Raw genomic sequence first — 15,889 nt, forward strand, 5'->3', positions numbered from 1 at the left:
CGTGTGTGGGTGTATTCATTCACACCTACTTCCGTTTCCTGGTACTCCGCAGCCTTCTTAAGTTTTGCTTCAAACATTTATGTGCGCACTTCCCGAGATTATAGTAGCGGTGAAGGGTGTTTGCCATAGGGTTCCCTTCGGGGTCCGAACGTGAGCTTCGCTCAAAAAGAATTTGAAGAGAACACGCCTGACAGATGTGCTGTGTCTAAATTTGTCCTTTATTAGAGCCCGAAACACGTGCAAAAGGGAAGTTAGAGTTAAAGCTCTGGGCTTCCCCCAGGGTCCCTGGATCATCCAAAAGACCTTTCTCTGTGGAAGCCCCTCCTCTTAGCCCCTTCGCAGGTCACACCGGAGCCAACTTCCCATTGGCCAGATGAAACAGACTCCTCCCACTTCACAGGTGCCCCATCGCAGTCGCACGTGTGTCCCTGCTCCCCAGGACCCCCTGTGCCCCGTGTTGTCCCTCAGCAGCAGCATTCTTTTTATTTATTTATTTATACCCTTTTGCTGCCCTTGTTTGGTTGTACTTATGAATATCGTTGTTATTGGATAGGTACAGAGAAATGGAGAGAGGAGGGGAGAGACAGACACCTGCAGACCTGCTTCACCACTTGTGAAGCGACTCCCCTTACGGGCAGGGAGCCGGGGGCTCGAACTGGGATCCTTACGCAGGTCCTTGCACTTGGCGCCATGTGTGCTTAACCCGCTGCGCCACCGCCAGACTCCCAACAGTAGTATTTTTTTAAAAGCCTTCTTTCTTTTTTTGAATATTTATTCCCTTTTGTTGCCCTTGTTTTATTGTTGTAGTTATTATTGTTGTCGTCATTGTTGGATTGAACAGAAAGAAATGGAGAGAGAGGAGTGGAAGACAGAGACAGGGAGAAAAAGACAGACACCAGCAGACCTGCTTCACCGCTTGTGAATTGACTCCTCTGTAGGTGGGGAACTGGGGGCTTGAACTGGGATCCTTAGGCTGGTCCTTGCGCTTTGTGCCACCAGCATTTAACCTGCTGCACTATAGCCCGACTCCCCAACAGTAGTAATCCATACCCACTGCAAAAAGCAAAAAAAAAAAAAACCTTTTTAAATGGAGATGTGTTAAAAGAAGCCTTTGATTTTAAAAACTTTGAGTTTATAGTTTTAAGTATTTTCTCTCTTGACCAAGCACATTTCTTTCTTTCTCTCACTCTCTTTTTATCTCTCTTTTTTTTTATCAGAGCACTGCTTAGCTCAGGTTTACAGTTGGGGGTTGCGGTGCAGAACTTTGGCGCCTCAGACATGAGAGTCTCTTTGCATAACCATTAGGTTATCTACCCTCCCCTCAAAGACATTTCCACAAAGCATGTATTGACTGATTTTTGTACTAACTTAATGAGAAGTAAACTTTAAAAAAAAAAAAATTTATTCCCTTTTGTTGCCCTTGTTTTATTGTTGTAGTTATTCTTGTTATTGATGTCATTGTTGTTGGATAGGACAGAGAAATTGAGAGAGGAGGGGAGACAGAGAGGGGGAGAGAAAGACAGACACCTGCAGACCTGCTGCACCGCCTGTGAAGCGACTCCCCTGTAGGTGGGGAGCCGGTGGCTTGAACCCGGATCATTGGGCTGGTCCTTGTGCTTTGCGCCACCTGCGCATAACCTGCTGCGCTACAGCCCAACTCCCAAGAAGTAAACTCTTAAAATATTTTTTTTGTTATGTTCTTTCTTAAATATCATGTCTCTTAAATGCTCTTAAACTTGAGAGTTAGACGTGTCTGTGAAGATAAGTAGCTAGAAGAGAATTGTTTTCTTCAGTTGTAGAACACTTAACTGTGTGGCAGACTGCCTCTGAGTCCACCGACTCGTCATGACAGCAGTTGTATTGTGGCTTTGTGTCCAGAAATGGGGATATGGGCTGTAGTTCCTGACACTAGGTCCCTTTCACTGTGGGCATCCTATAGCTAGTCAAGAATAAATAGCTGAGCTGCAGAGGCTACGTCTCTAGTATTTATTGTGAGATTTGAAGACAGTATTTTCTAATTGTTCACCTTGCTTTGTGGTTTTCAGTTTATTATTTACTTATTTCTGAAAGGGGGGGCAGAGATAGAGACACACAGAGACTGGATGGCTAGAGAGATAGATAGAGAGAGAGAGAGAGAGAATGTGTGTGTGTGGGGGGTAGGGAGAGAGAATGAACCAGTGCATTGTGCTGTCATATGCAGAGCAAGGGGTTGAATGCTGGACCATGTTTGCAAATCTAGCACTCTGCACACTAGGCCACTTCCTGGACTGTGTTGTCATTAGCTAAAACCTGGCCCGGGGAGGTAGCTCAGCTTGTTAGAGCACCAATTTGAATTTGAGGCCACAGAGACCACAAATCTATTCTCTGGCACCAGCTTATTCCAGAGCTGAGTTGCGCCCTGGTTTTTTCTCCTTATTTTCTCTAATAAAATAATTTAATAAATCTCTTAAAAGCTAGTTTTGATAATTGTAGATGTGTCTGCAGTTGTAACAAGTCATACTGAGATCTCTAGTATGTCTTTTACCCAGTTTACTCCAATGATAATATCTTGCTTAAAGATACTAAGACAGGGCAACCTTGTCCTGTCCTGTCCTACCCTGCCCATTTCATTCATTTCACATGCATTCTTTTGTGGATGAGTTCATTCCTGTGGAGTTTTATCACAGTCGTAGGATTGTATGGTATTCACCGCAGTCCAGTATGTAGACTATTGACCAGTAGAACGGTGCTGTACAAGACCCCTCATGTTTTCTTTTCTTTAAAAAAAAAAATTCATAAGGGGGGTGGGGAAGGGCAAGAAGGGAAAGATCAGACCTCTGCTCCAGCCTATGTTGTGCTGGGGATTGAACCTGGGTCTTTTGTGTGCAAATCCTATGCTTAACCTGTTGAGCTGCCTTCCCCATCCTTGTGCTTGCTTTCTGTGGGCACAGCCACTTTGCCCCCTTCCTCCCTTCTCATGAACCCTGTGTTCCTCCTAAGTTTATGTATTTGTTGGAGTTGCCATCGCTGAATATGCTGAAGTATATTTGAATGCTTCATTCACTTTATATTTATTTATTTTCCCTTTTGTTGCCCTTGTTTTTTATTGTTGTTGTAGTTATTATTGTTACTTATGTCGTTGGGAGATAGGACAGAGAGAAATGGAGAGAGGAGGGGAAGACAGAGAGGGGGAGAGAAAGGCAGACACCTGCAGACCTGCTTCACCGCCTGTGAAGCGACGCCCCTGCAGGTGGGGAGCCGGGGGCTCGAACTGGGCTCCTTGAGCCGGTCCTTGCGCTTTGTGTGCCACCTGCGCTCAACCCGCTGCGCCACCCCCTGACTCCTGACACTTTTTCTTTTTTAAAGACATAGTTAAATGACTCTCAATTATCCAAGTCAGAAAACAAACCAAAAAAGCCTCTCGTACTTGATGATCTGTGTGTGTTGGAGAAGTCTGGTAGAAGACTAAATACCGGTGCTAAGAGGCCTGTCTGTCTTCTGCCATTTTCCTAGTGTCCCCTGGAGCTGCTGTCCACTGAGCCTGCCCTCAGCGAATGCTTGCCCCACTTTCACCCCCTTTCAGATAGAGCCTTCATATTTTTCTCGCTCCCCATGCACTCCCAGCTTATCCTGTGCTGTTACTCTTCAACTTGCAGCTTCAGGCATCTCCGTCCTCTAAGCCCTGTGCAGTTCGGACACACCACATTAGTCTTCTTCCTGCACTTTCTCCTTCACAGCCATTCTGATCCTGCTAACTGCTCGCACATCTTGGATGAAAGCTTGCGTACCCAGGCCCCCTTTCACTGCTTTTCCCCTTATCTAATTTTCTCAGCAATTTCTTCATTCTTATGACAGCATATTTTTGGGAAAGAACTATGTGACATTATTTGAACCTATGTGATAATCTTGGAGCTCTTTAGCTCTCAGCTGTCAGTCATCTTTACACCTGATTTTTAAAAAAATTACTTATTTGTGTATATATCTATTTATTTATTTAGCCTCCAGGGTTATTGCTGGGGCTCAGTGCCTGCACTATGAATCCACTGCTCCTGGAGGCCATTTTTACCATTTTGTTGCCCTTGTTGTTGCCCCTGTTGGTATTGCTGTTATTGGATAGGACAAAGAAATCAAGAGAGGAGGAGAAAAAGATAGACACCTGCAGACCTATTCACCACTTGTGAAGTAACCCCCCCTGCAGGTGGGAAGCCGGGGGCTCGAACAAAGATTCTTATGCCGGTCCTTGAGCACCTGTGTGCTTAACCTGCTGCACTACCTCTCAGCACCCTACACCTGATTTTGTTAAGGCTGCTACTTTTTCATACTTTCATCGTTCAGAAGAAATTGCTTCCAGTTTTAATGAAAAGTAATTGATATGCATTACTGTATAAGCTGCCTTTTTTCCTTTCTCCCTCTCCCTCTCTTTTTTTCCTACTCCCTCCTGCCTTCCCTTCATTCCTTCCTTCCTTCCTCCCTTCCTTCCTTCCTTCCTAAGGGTGGTGCGGTTGAGGGGATTAGGTCATCATGGAAAATTCACTGCCCCAGAAAAACTTTTTTCTTGAATTTTTAAAAATATTTATTTTCCCTTTTGTTGTCCTTGTTTTACTGTTAATAGTTATTATTGTTGTTATTGATGTCGTTGTAGTTGGATAGGACAGAGAGAAATGGAGAGAGGAGGGGAAGACAGAGAGGGGGAGAGAAAGATAGACACCTGCAGACCTGCTTCACCACCTGTGAAGCGACTCCCCTGCAGGTGGGGCGCTGGGGGATAGAACCAGGATATTACAGGTTCTTGCACTTTGCGCCAGGTGCGCTTAACCCGCTGTGCTACCGCCCAACTCCCCAACTTTTTTTTTTAAATAAACATTTTACTTTTTTTTAATATTTATTTATTCACTTTTGTCTCCCTTGTTTTATCGTAGTAGTTATTGTTGTTGTTATTGATATTGTCATCACTGGATAGGACAGATAGAAATGGAGAGAGGAGGGGAAGACAGAGAGGAGGAGAGATAGACACCTGCAGACCTGCTTCACCGCCTGTGAAGCGACTCCCCTGCAGGTGGGGAGCCGGGGGCTCGAACCAGGACCCTTCTGCCGGTCCTTGCACTTTGCGCCGCCTGCCCTTAACCCATTGTGCTACCGGCCCGACTCCCGAACCAACTTCTTCTAGCATTTGCCCTTCCGTAGCCAGTCGACAGCGTCAACTTCTTAAGATAAAAAGAGAGAGAGAGGGGAAGATACTTCATTATGACGAGTGCCAGGCTCAAATGTGGGTCACATGCACTGCTGGGTTTCAAGGCTTCTAGCATAAGCCCCGGATAGAGTGTATAACCTCAGATACCGTCAGCAAGCCCCGGATAGAGTGTATAACCTCAGATACCGTCAGCAAGCCCCGGATAGAGTGTATAACCTCAGATACCGTCAGCAGCAAGAGAGGAACCCACGGGGGGCAGTCACCGGTGCAGGCCCCTGATGGGATTTCACCAAGTGTCTTGCGCAAGGACCTTTCCTTCAGTCTTTTTTTTTTTTTAGTCTATGTACACACATCACAACAGCTTTGTCACGCCTAAATATCTTTTTTTTAGGCCTAAATATCTTAGAGAAGTACACATTTGATTAATCTCTCCTATGGAAAGCATTCTATATCAGACTTGTTGTCTCCAGTTCTAATGATTACATCAACTTCTTTGTTTACTTTGCAGTTCCCGATCTTACCCCAAGGATGTAAGCATAGTCCAGCGGTATCAGATAAGGCTCTTTGCCCACGGGGCCCTTTGACCTCATTATCTGTATTTACCTTGATGTTGGCCAAACATCCCTGGAAGCTAGAAACAGGAAAAGCAAGAGAAGACAAGACAAGGACTTTCTGACATGACTAGTCAGGCTTTCTATAATTCTAATACATACATAGCTCCTAGTAATTAGAGAAACGAGTCAGCAGAAAAACAGTGTTGTAAGCACATACCCATAAGTAACAGGCATTGTGAATCACAGGGCCCCCAACAGTGCTTGACGAACCAGTGCCCTATCCCAGTGAGCTCTCTTGCCAGCCCTATTGCTGTATTCAATCTCACTGTTAAGAGTAACGTATACAGTAAAAGGATTACCACTGTGGGTTCTGTTAGCATGTATCTCTTCATGTAGCTACAATGAAAAGAAGGAAGAGAAAAAGGAAAAGTATTTCATCTTCTCGTGATTAGAATTTATTCTCCTTTGGTGTACTGCTCCAAAGTAAAAGACTCTGGGGTAGTTGGGTGGAGGGGGTGGGGGGCGGGGGGAGAAAACAGGTCCCACAAGGATGACAGAGGACCCTAGTGGGGATTGTATTGTGTGTGTTTTTTTTAAATATTTATTTATTTTATTTATTCCCTTTTGTTGCCCTTCTTGTTTTATTGTTGTTGTTATTGATGTCGTTATTGTTGGACAAGACAGAGAGAAATGGAGAGAGGAGGGGAAGACAGAGAGGGGGAGAGAAAGATAGACACCTGCAGACCTGCTTCACCACCTGCGCAGTGACCCCCCCTGCAGGTGGGGAGCCAGGGGGCTTGAACCGGGATCCTTCTGCCGGTCCTTGTGCTTTGCGCCACGTGCGCTTAACCCGCTGCACTACAGCCCGATTCCTGGGGGTTGTATTGTTATGTGGAAAACTGAGAAATATTATGCATGTACAAACTATTGTATTCACTGTCTAAAGCAAAACATTAATCCCCCAATAAAGAAATTTTTTTAAAAAGAATTTATTCTCCTTACTTTTCTGTATGTTATATAGCAGTTAGTTACAGTGATCTTGTGTGCTACATCCCTAGTATTTATATATCTTGTAAGTGGAAGCTTGTACCTTTGATCGTCTTCCTCCAATTCCCCTTCCTCTGCCTCTGGTAACCGCAAGTCTGATCTCTTTCTCTATGAGTTTGTTTTCAGATACTACATACAAATGAGATTATACAGGTTGTTTCCATTGTTGGCTATTGAAATGATGCTGCAGAGAAATAGGGGTGCAGATAATCCTTTTAAACTATTATTTTCATTTCTTTTGTATGTATTTCCCAGAAGGGGTGTTGTCAGAGCAGATTGTAGTTCTACTTTTAATTTTTTGAGGAACCCATGTAGCATTTTCCATAGTGACTATTCCCACCTGTTAGAAATGGGAGAAACAGATGAGACAAGTAGAATCAGGTGAGGAGATGAAAATGCGCTTTAATATAGTAGCTGGGAGAGAGTAGTTGCCGAGGGAGCGTGTGCGTGTGTGTGTGTGTGTGTGTGTGTGTGTATTGGCTGGGGGAGAGTAGTTGCTGAGGGAGTGTGTGTGTGTGTGTGTGTGTGTGTGTGTGTGTGTGTGTGTATTAGCTGGGGGAGAGTAGTTGCCGAGGGAGCGTGTGCGTGTGCGTGTGTGTGTGTATTAGCTGGGGGAGAGTAGTTGCTGAGGGAGTGTGTGCGTGTGTGTGTGTGTGTGTGTGTGTGTGTGTATTGGCTGGGGGAGAGTAGTTGCTGAGGGAGTGTGTGTGTGTGTGTGTGTGTGTGTGTATTAGCTGGGGGAGAGTAGTTGCCGAGGGAGCGTGTGCGTGTGTGTGTGTGTGTGTGTGTGTATTAGCTGGGGGAGAGTAGTTGCCGAGGGAGCGTGTGCATGTGTGTGTGTGTGTGTGTATTAGCTGGGGGAGTAGTTGCCGAGGGAGCGTGTGCGTGTGTGTGTGTGTGTGTGTGTGTGTGTGTGTGTGTGTGTGTGTGTATTAGCTGGGGGAGAGTAGTTGCCGAGGGAGCGTGTGCGTGTGTGTGTATTAGCTGGGGGAGAGTAGTTGCTGAGGGAGTGTGTGCGTGTGTGTGTGTGTGTGTGTGTGTGTGTGTGTGTGTGTGTGTATTAGCTGGGGGAGAGTAGTTGCTGAGGGAGTGCGTGTGTGTGTGTGTGTGTGTGTGTATTAGCTGGGGAAGAGTAGTTGCTGAGGGAGCGTGTGTGTGTGTGTGTGTGTGTGTGTGTATTAGCTGGGGGAGAGTAGTTGCCGAGGGAGTGTGTGTGTGTGTGTGTGTGTGTGTGTGTGTGTGTGTATTAGCTGGGGGAGAGTAGTTGCCGAGGGAGTGTGTGTGTGTGTGTGTGTGTGTAGATTTCTGGTTGCCTGGGAAGACTGAGCCTCAGGGAATTCTCTTGAGATATGTCCAGTGTAGGCAGGAGCAAGGTAAGTTCTTCCTGTGTGGATGAGGGACTCTGTGCTTCCGTCTGTCTCCCTCAGTCTGAGATAAGTTCTGTTCCTTCAGGTTGCTGATCAGGTCTCAGCAGCAATGTCTCCTTCACCACCAACAGTGTATACAGACTTCTTTGTGTCCACACTTTTCCCAGCATCTTCTTATCTTTTTCTTTCTAGCTGGTCATTGTAATAGGTTCTTCTTCTTCTAGCGTTTGCCATTGTAATAGGTGTGAGGTGATAACAGCGTGGTTTGATTTGCATTTCTTTAATGATTATTGATGTTGAGGATGTATATTATTATAATAAAAACTCCTGATTTATAGTCATTATATAACTTAATGTATTTCTGGGCAGGAGAAATATCACAGTGGTTTACACAACAGACTCTTAAGCCTGTAGTGTTAAAGGACTGAGGTTCAACTCTTGGCACTACCATAAGCCAAAACTGGTTAAAAAAAAAAAAGAAAAGAAAATATTTTCATAGAAATACTTTAATAGTGGTTCAGAAAAATCGTGTATTGAAAACCAGCTACGTATCTGACATTACTCTGTACTGGAGTTACAGTAATGTGTGCCTGCTGTAGTTTACAGTGTGTTAGGGAGGCTATTTGTATAGTATGCTGTGAATACTGTGAGCTATTATGATTTACTGTTGGTGGAGCTGAGAGAGACACTCTGCTTAATGAGTCAGGGTTGACTTTCAAGAGATTAAATGATAGCCAGGGGAATAAAAAGGAAAAAAAAATTAATCCAGCCCCACACATTCCTAGATATGATTCAGATGATCTGGGAATTTTTTTTTATTGTTGTTGTTATTGATGTCATTGTTGTTGGATAGGACAGAGAGAAATGGAGAGAGGAGGGGAAGACAGAGAGGGGGAGAGAAAGACAGACACCTGCAGACCTGCTTCACCGCCTGTGAAGCGACTCCCCTGCAGGTGGGGAGCCAGGGGCTGAACTGGGATCCTTACACTGGTCCTTGTGCTTCGTGCCATGTTCACTTAACCCGCTGCACTACTACCCAACTCCCTGGTATAGTTTAAACAGTCTCCTTAACTGAGTTTCATATGCCCAAGTTGGCACCAGGTTTTGGACTAAGACACAGGACCTGCATTTGGAAGTATGAATCTGAAAAATATATTCAAGGGGTTGTTTCAAAATAGAATTTGAAGAAGTCCCAAATCTTCCCATAATTGCTATGACCAAACGATGCTTCAAATGTCTTCTTAATCACAATGATTCAAGTGGTAGATGAGAACTAGGTGAGTTGAGAAGAGAGAGATAGGGTATAATGATCACCTTAAAATTATCTTCATATTGTCAACATTAAAGAAAATGCCAATTATTATTATTTTTTAAAGTTTTTAAAAATATTTATTCCCTTTTGTTGCCCTTGTTATTATTGTGGTTATTATTGCTGTTGTTGGATAGGACAGAGAAATGGAGAGAGGAGGGGAAGAAAGGGGGAGAGAAAGACAGACACCTGCAGACCTGCTTCACTGCCTGTGAAACGACTCCCCTGCAGGTGGGGAGGTGGGGACCTGGGGGCTTGAGCCAGTCCTTGTGCTTTGTGCTATTATTATTTTTTAACCACAGCACTGTTCAGCTTTGTTTTATGGTGGTGCTGGGAATTGAACCTGGGGCCTTTGGTTTTAAGGGTTTTTTGCATAACCATTTTGCTATCTCCTCAACCCAAAAACGCCAACTTCTGTAATTTCCTTACCATTTGCTGAACAGGTAGAAACCCTAGCTTTACCACTTAGTGAAAAAGAAATGCCAGTGGCTTCCTCGTGAATCATCGTCTCTCTGCAGCAAAACTGCTTTAAAATTTTTGTTTATTATTTTTATCTACTTATTGGCTAGAGACAGCCAGAAATTGAGAGGGAAGGGGGGAAGGGGGTGGTAGGCCAAGAGGGAGAGACACCTGCAGCCTGGCTTCGCCACTTGTCAAGCTTTCCTCCTGCAGTTGGGGACTAGGGGCCTTGAACCTGGGTCTTTGTGCACTGTAACATGTGTGATCAACCAGGTGCGCCACCACCAGGCCTCTTTGTTTGTTGTTGTTGTTTTCTTTAATAAAGTCACGGTAAAAACGTAATATAAATTTGCCCTGTTAACAATTTTTAGGTGTATATTAAGCACTGCTAACTATCTGTTCACCACTGCACCACAGATCTCTAGAATGTTGTCATCTTGTCTGCCTTTAACTTTGTGCCCACTGAGCAATGATTTCTTTTTTTCTTTTTCTTTTTCCGGTCTCCAGGGTTATCACTGGGGCTTGGTGCCCACGCCATGAAGCCACTGCTCCTGGAGGCCATTCTTTCCCTTTTGTTGCTCTTGTTGTTTATCATTATTGTTGTCATTGCTGTCGTTGTTGTTGGATAGGATAGAGAAGAATTGAGAGAGGAGGGGAGACAGAAGGCGAGAGAGAAAGACAGACACTTGCAGACCTGCCTCACTGCCTGTGAAGCAACCCCCCTTGCAGGTGGGGAGCCAGGGGCTGGAACCCGGATCCTTACTCCGGTCCTTGCGCTTAACCTGCTGCACTATTGCCCAGCCCCCTTAATTTTTTTTTATTAGCCATTCAGTTTTGACGTATAAAATTACATGTCAGCAAAGGTATAATCCCACACCATTCCCACCGCTGGAGTTCTGAATCCCATGTCCCTCCACTGCAAACCACAGCAGTTCTCCCAGGGTTGCAGACACTGGTTACCTGTCGTCTCTACAGCTGTCTGTCTGCATCTGTACAGAACTGCCCCCTTTTCCTTCCAGGTCCAGCTCTCTCTTCCCCTCTGAGGCACACATGACCCTCTTACTACACCAAATATCTCTCCCCTTTTCGTCATCTCTCTCCAGGACCTGATGGTGCTGGAGTTCAGAGCCCTCTTATCCTACATCTAGGTGAAAACAACTTTTTCTGTGTGTGTGCTGAAACCCACAAATGAACTAGTGAAAATCATTTTTTTTAAAGCTTTATTTATTTATTATTATTTTAATATTTTCTCTTTTGTTGCTCTTGTTTTTCATTGTTGTTATTGATGTCCCATTGTTATATAGGACAGAGCGAAATGGAGAGAGGAGGGGAAGACAGAGAGGGGGAGAGAAAGACAGACACCTGCAGACCTGCTTCACCGCTTGTGAAGCGAGTCCCCTGCAGGTGGGGAGTCGGGGGCTCGAACCAGGATCCTTCCGCCGGTCCTTGCACTTTGCGCTGCCTGCTCTTAGCCCACTGTGCTACAGCCCGACTCCCGTGAAAATCATTTTTAAGGGAGATTGAAACTTTTGATTCTTGGAATGTGACAAATCAAATGGTCAGAGTCTTATTGGTGTTAGAAAAACAGGGAAAATCTCGGAAAATATACTCACACAAATTATGTTGCCAAGTGGGGAGAGCTTCCCATCTCCTAAAAGAGCAAACTCAGCAAATGGCATAATTGTTCCACATATGAACATTAAATCTGGCTCTGAGATTTGTATTCGCCTAGTTAAGTGACCTCAAGCTATATTAGCGAAAATATATAAAATTACAAGAAGAAATGGACAGTTCATTGGCTTCTTAATGAGACAAAATATCAGTAATGAAATAGATTTGAATGACACTATTAAATTTAATTTAGTAATAAAAATAGCACCCTAGATCCAGCAGTTAGAGAATGTATGGCCTCTGAGGACTTGCATAGTATATTTATGAAAGCACCTTGACAAGGCTATAAAATAAATCTTAACACTTTAAGAATTTCTGGCATACAGGCCATGTTCTTTGACCAAAGTGCAATTAAATGATAGATTATTAATAAAATGATAAAATTCCCAGGAATGTTGGGATATCATATTTCTGAATAATTCACAGGTTTGGAAGAATTAATAATGGAAATTTTAAAAATTACTTAAAGGTGAATAATGATAAAATATTACTTGTTAAGATTTGAATAAGCAGCAAATACTGTACTACAAAGAGGCTTTTTTTTTTTGGTCTTGGTAAGAAAGGAAGGCAGGGCAATCACTAATAAACATATATATTTTTAAAAAGAAATCAAGAAATACAAGGACCAGTAAAACTGAAGGTTTGTTTCTTGATAAACCTAATAAAACTTGGGCAAGACTGAGTGAGAAAAATTGAAAAAAGAAATGAAGAAGAAGGAGGTGAGGAAGATATATATAAAGAGTCTGATTATGTGCCATACTGGTATTTAGGTCACAGTAGACCACACGTGTGATGACGGTTCCTGTGTGTAACCTAAGCTGGATAGAGTCTAGATGGCCAGACCATCTAGGTTTGTGTTAAGTAGACTCTGTGATGTTTGCACAACCACAATTGCCTAAGATCTCATTTCTTAGAATGTCCAGGTTGTTAAGTGGTACATGACTACTAGGTGAAAGATAGGGCACGTAATTACAGATGTCAGGGGAATTGAAAAGCTAATTGAATACTGCAAATCATTTTATGGCAATAAATGTGATCGTTTAGAAGAAATGGAAGATTCCTAGAAAAAATACAGCTTACTAAAACTAAGAATGAAGTGTCTAGATAGGCCTCTAATAATTAGATAAGCTCCTTTCCCAAAGCAAACGTCTCACAGGTGGGATTTTTAACAATGCAAACTTTCCCAGAGAGTAGGAAGAGATTTCTACCCAGTACTTTTTTTTCTCCCCTTTTTGTAGTGTGTTACCTAACTTTAATATCCAAGTCAGAAAAGTTAAGAATAATAAATATATGTAATGGAGTGGGGGTATAGCATAATAGCTATGCAAAAAGACTTTCATGCCTGAGGCTGCAAAGTCCCAGGTTCAAGCCCCCACACCACTATAAGCCAGAGCTGAGCAGTGCTCTGGTAAAAAGAAAAAAAATGTAATAAAAATATACAGGTGTTACACCCTGATGAATATAGATGTAACAATCCTGGGAAAAACACTAGTGAACCGAATATAGTCTTATTTGTTTATTTTAGGAATATAAATATGGGGAGTTGGGCGGTAGCGCAGCAGGTTAAGCGCAGGTGGTGCAAAGCACAAGGACCGGAGTAAGGATCCCGGTTCTAGCCCCTGGCTCCCCACCTGCAAGTCGCTTCATAGGCGGTGAAGCAGGTCTGCAGGTGTCTGTCTTTCTCTCCCCCTCTGTCTTCCCCTCCTCTCTCCATTTCTCTCTGTCCTCGCTAACAACGACATCAATAACAACAATAATAACTACAATAACAATAAAAAGACAACAAGGGCAACAAAAGGGAAAATAAGTAAAATTTAAAAAAAGGAATATAAATATGACTACACCAGAGAATCTTATAAATGTAATTCACCACAGTAACAAGGCGTGAAGCCATGAATATTTGTAGAAAGATTATTGCAAATCAGTTCTTGCTCATGACTTAAAGCACATAAATGAAATGCATTAAAAGAAACAGCATGTGGCAGACTAGAAATAGAAGGGTAGAAGGGTAGAAGGGAATGCTACAGTCTGCCACAATCCAGGAGACAGGATTGCATCGCATTTTGTGATGGCATGTTAGAAACATTTAAAAAAAAATTAAAGAGCAAGGCTGTTGTCACTGCTTTTCATCTTGGCCACTAGACTAAGATAAGTATAAGAAATAGAACACAGAAGAATTGGAAAACCAGAAACAGCTGTCATTTCATCTGTTGGTTTATAAACACTACCCAAAATGTGACTTCAGGCAAAGGTAGCCAGTCATTCATTATACACGCAGATCTGGGGTTGATTGGACTCAGGCGACTCTTGTTAACGGTCTTGAATGCAGCTATAATTCAGATGGTAGCTGGGGCTGGTGTCACACAAGACCTTTCTCACTTGGTTGTCGATTATCAATTCTAATCCCTACCTCTGGAACCTCCACTGGGGCTTCCGTAGTCATCTACCAACATCTAACACCTGAATTTCAGGAGTGAGCATTCTGAGGTAGCTGTGTTATTTATTGCATGGTGTCACCTGCCCTGAGATGTCACACATTACTTTTAAAACATTTAAAAAACTGAGAGGACGGAGAGAAAGTGAAAGAGAAGTATGATGGTGAAGGAGAGAAAAAGACAGAGAGATACCTGCATGACTGCTTCACCAGTCATGAAGCCTTCCTCCTGCAGGTAGGGACCACCAGGGTCTTGAACCCAAGTCCTTGCTTGTGGTAATACATGCACTTAACCAGGTGCATTACCAACCAGCACTCTATAATCTCAGGTTTCTAAGACTGTATACATTAGGTTGTTAAAAGATAACTTTAAACGGTAAGAATGTGATTGCCACCTTAGTGCAGGTTTAGATGAAATTTCTTGTATATAGTAGTCATAAAACAGGAATCCTTAGTTTGCAGGGGGAATATGTTTCATTACTTCTAGTAGATGCCTGAAACCATAGGCAGTACTCATGTCCACAGCTGTTTTACCTAATGGTTTTCTCATTCACTGGAGCAATTGGACAACCATTATAAAAAAAAAAGTCTTAATCAAAACCTCACATGTATACAAAAGTTAACTTAAAATATAAAGTAAAGCATGTGAAACTTTTAGGAGAAGACAGCACCTAGTCTAAGTGAAAAGTAGCTTCATACTATCATGAAAGCATAAAGATGAGAGATGAATAACTAAAATTTAAAGCTCTTTGCTCTGCAAAAAAGAAAAAAATGATAAAAGGATAAAAGAAGCACAAACTGGAGAAATATTTGCAGATCACAAAGCTCATCTGAAATTTGTGCTGAACTCTCACAATTCAGCAGTAGAAACAAAATAGTCCAAGCAGTAAGTGGGCAGTGCGTGAAAAACCTTCATCATCAGAGAAACATGAACATTAGGAAAATGCAAAATAAAGCCTGACTAGTGAGAGAACACTCCACACCTACAGGAAGAGTAAAACATTTCAAAAGGCCACAATACTCAGAGAATGCAGAGAAACTGGATCTCATACATGTGGTATGACTCCTTTGGAAAAGAGTTGGCAGTTACTTAAAGAATTAAATACTCACTTATACAAACCAGCTGTTGCACTCCTGGACCTTTATCCCAGAGAATTGAAACCATATGTCCACACTGAAACATTTACACTGCATATCCATAGCAACTTCATTTATCGTAGTTTCCAACAGGGGACGGTCTAAGTACTCTTCAAGGGCAAATGGTGAGTAAGCCGTAGGAGAGTCCACACCGTGACATACCTTCTCAGGCACAGAAGTCTTTCCTATCACCTTTATGCTGTTTTCTCCTGCCCCGATATTTTATTTTTTATGTCTTTGTTGCCTGACTCTTAAAATGTTTTGTGAAAACTTGGTAGGGACGTTGAAGAGACTGAAATGTTCCCCTCATGGGGAGAGTTCCATCAGAAGGTCTGTTTCGAACAGAATAGTCGTGCATGATGTTGGTTGGGCTCAGATCTTCAAGGAGGGGAAAGTTGGATGATAGAAACCAGACCCAAGGTGAAGAACTGTGAAAGGTGATAATGAAAGGCGCTGAATTGGAAGTATTAGAGACAGTGTGGGATAAGCAGTCTGTGCGTGGTCTGTCGCATCTTGCAGACGTGTTAGCATCTCTTCATGTGCTTTCCTAGTGTGTTATCTTGGGCTAGTAATTTGATTTCCTTAGGGAGTCAGTAAAACAAATATGATAATATTAACTTAATAGGATTGTGATTGAGAAAAATAACCCCGTCAGATCCACCCTACAGTCCCTGACATGTAATAGACACTGAATAATCTTACACAGTAAGGGACCCTCTGCCAGTTTTCTTTTTTTTTTCA

The 15,889-nt window shown here is 42.9% G+C and overlaps 1 protein-coding gene and 1 long non-coding RNA gene across 6 annotated transcripts in view; both read left to right on the forward strand.

The window, feature by feature from the left end:
* Nucleotides 1-15,889, forward strand: part of PTPN2 (protein tyrosine phosphatase non-receptor type 2) — a 93,755-nt gene that overhangs the window by 26,211 nt on the left and 51,655 nt on the right. The window lies entirely within an intron of this gene.
* LOC132540792 (uncharacterized) lies at nucleotides 6,716-9,545 on the forward strand. Its single transcript, XR_009551930.1, has 3 exons — nucleotides 6,716-7,240; nucleotides 8,073-8,346; nucleotides 8,381-9,545. It is a non-coding gene; the product is annotated as an uncharacterized LOC132540792 (long non-coding RNA).

The sequence above is a fragment of the Erinaceus europaeus genome, chromosome 10 (genome assembly GCF_950295315.1).
Source record: "Erinaceus europaeus chromosome 10, mEriEur2.1, whole genome shotgun sequence".
Classification (NCBI taxonomy): domain Eukaryota; kingdom Metazoa; phylum Chordata; class Mammalia; order Eulipotyphla; family Erinaceidae; genus Erinaceus; species Erinaceus europaeus.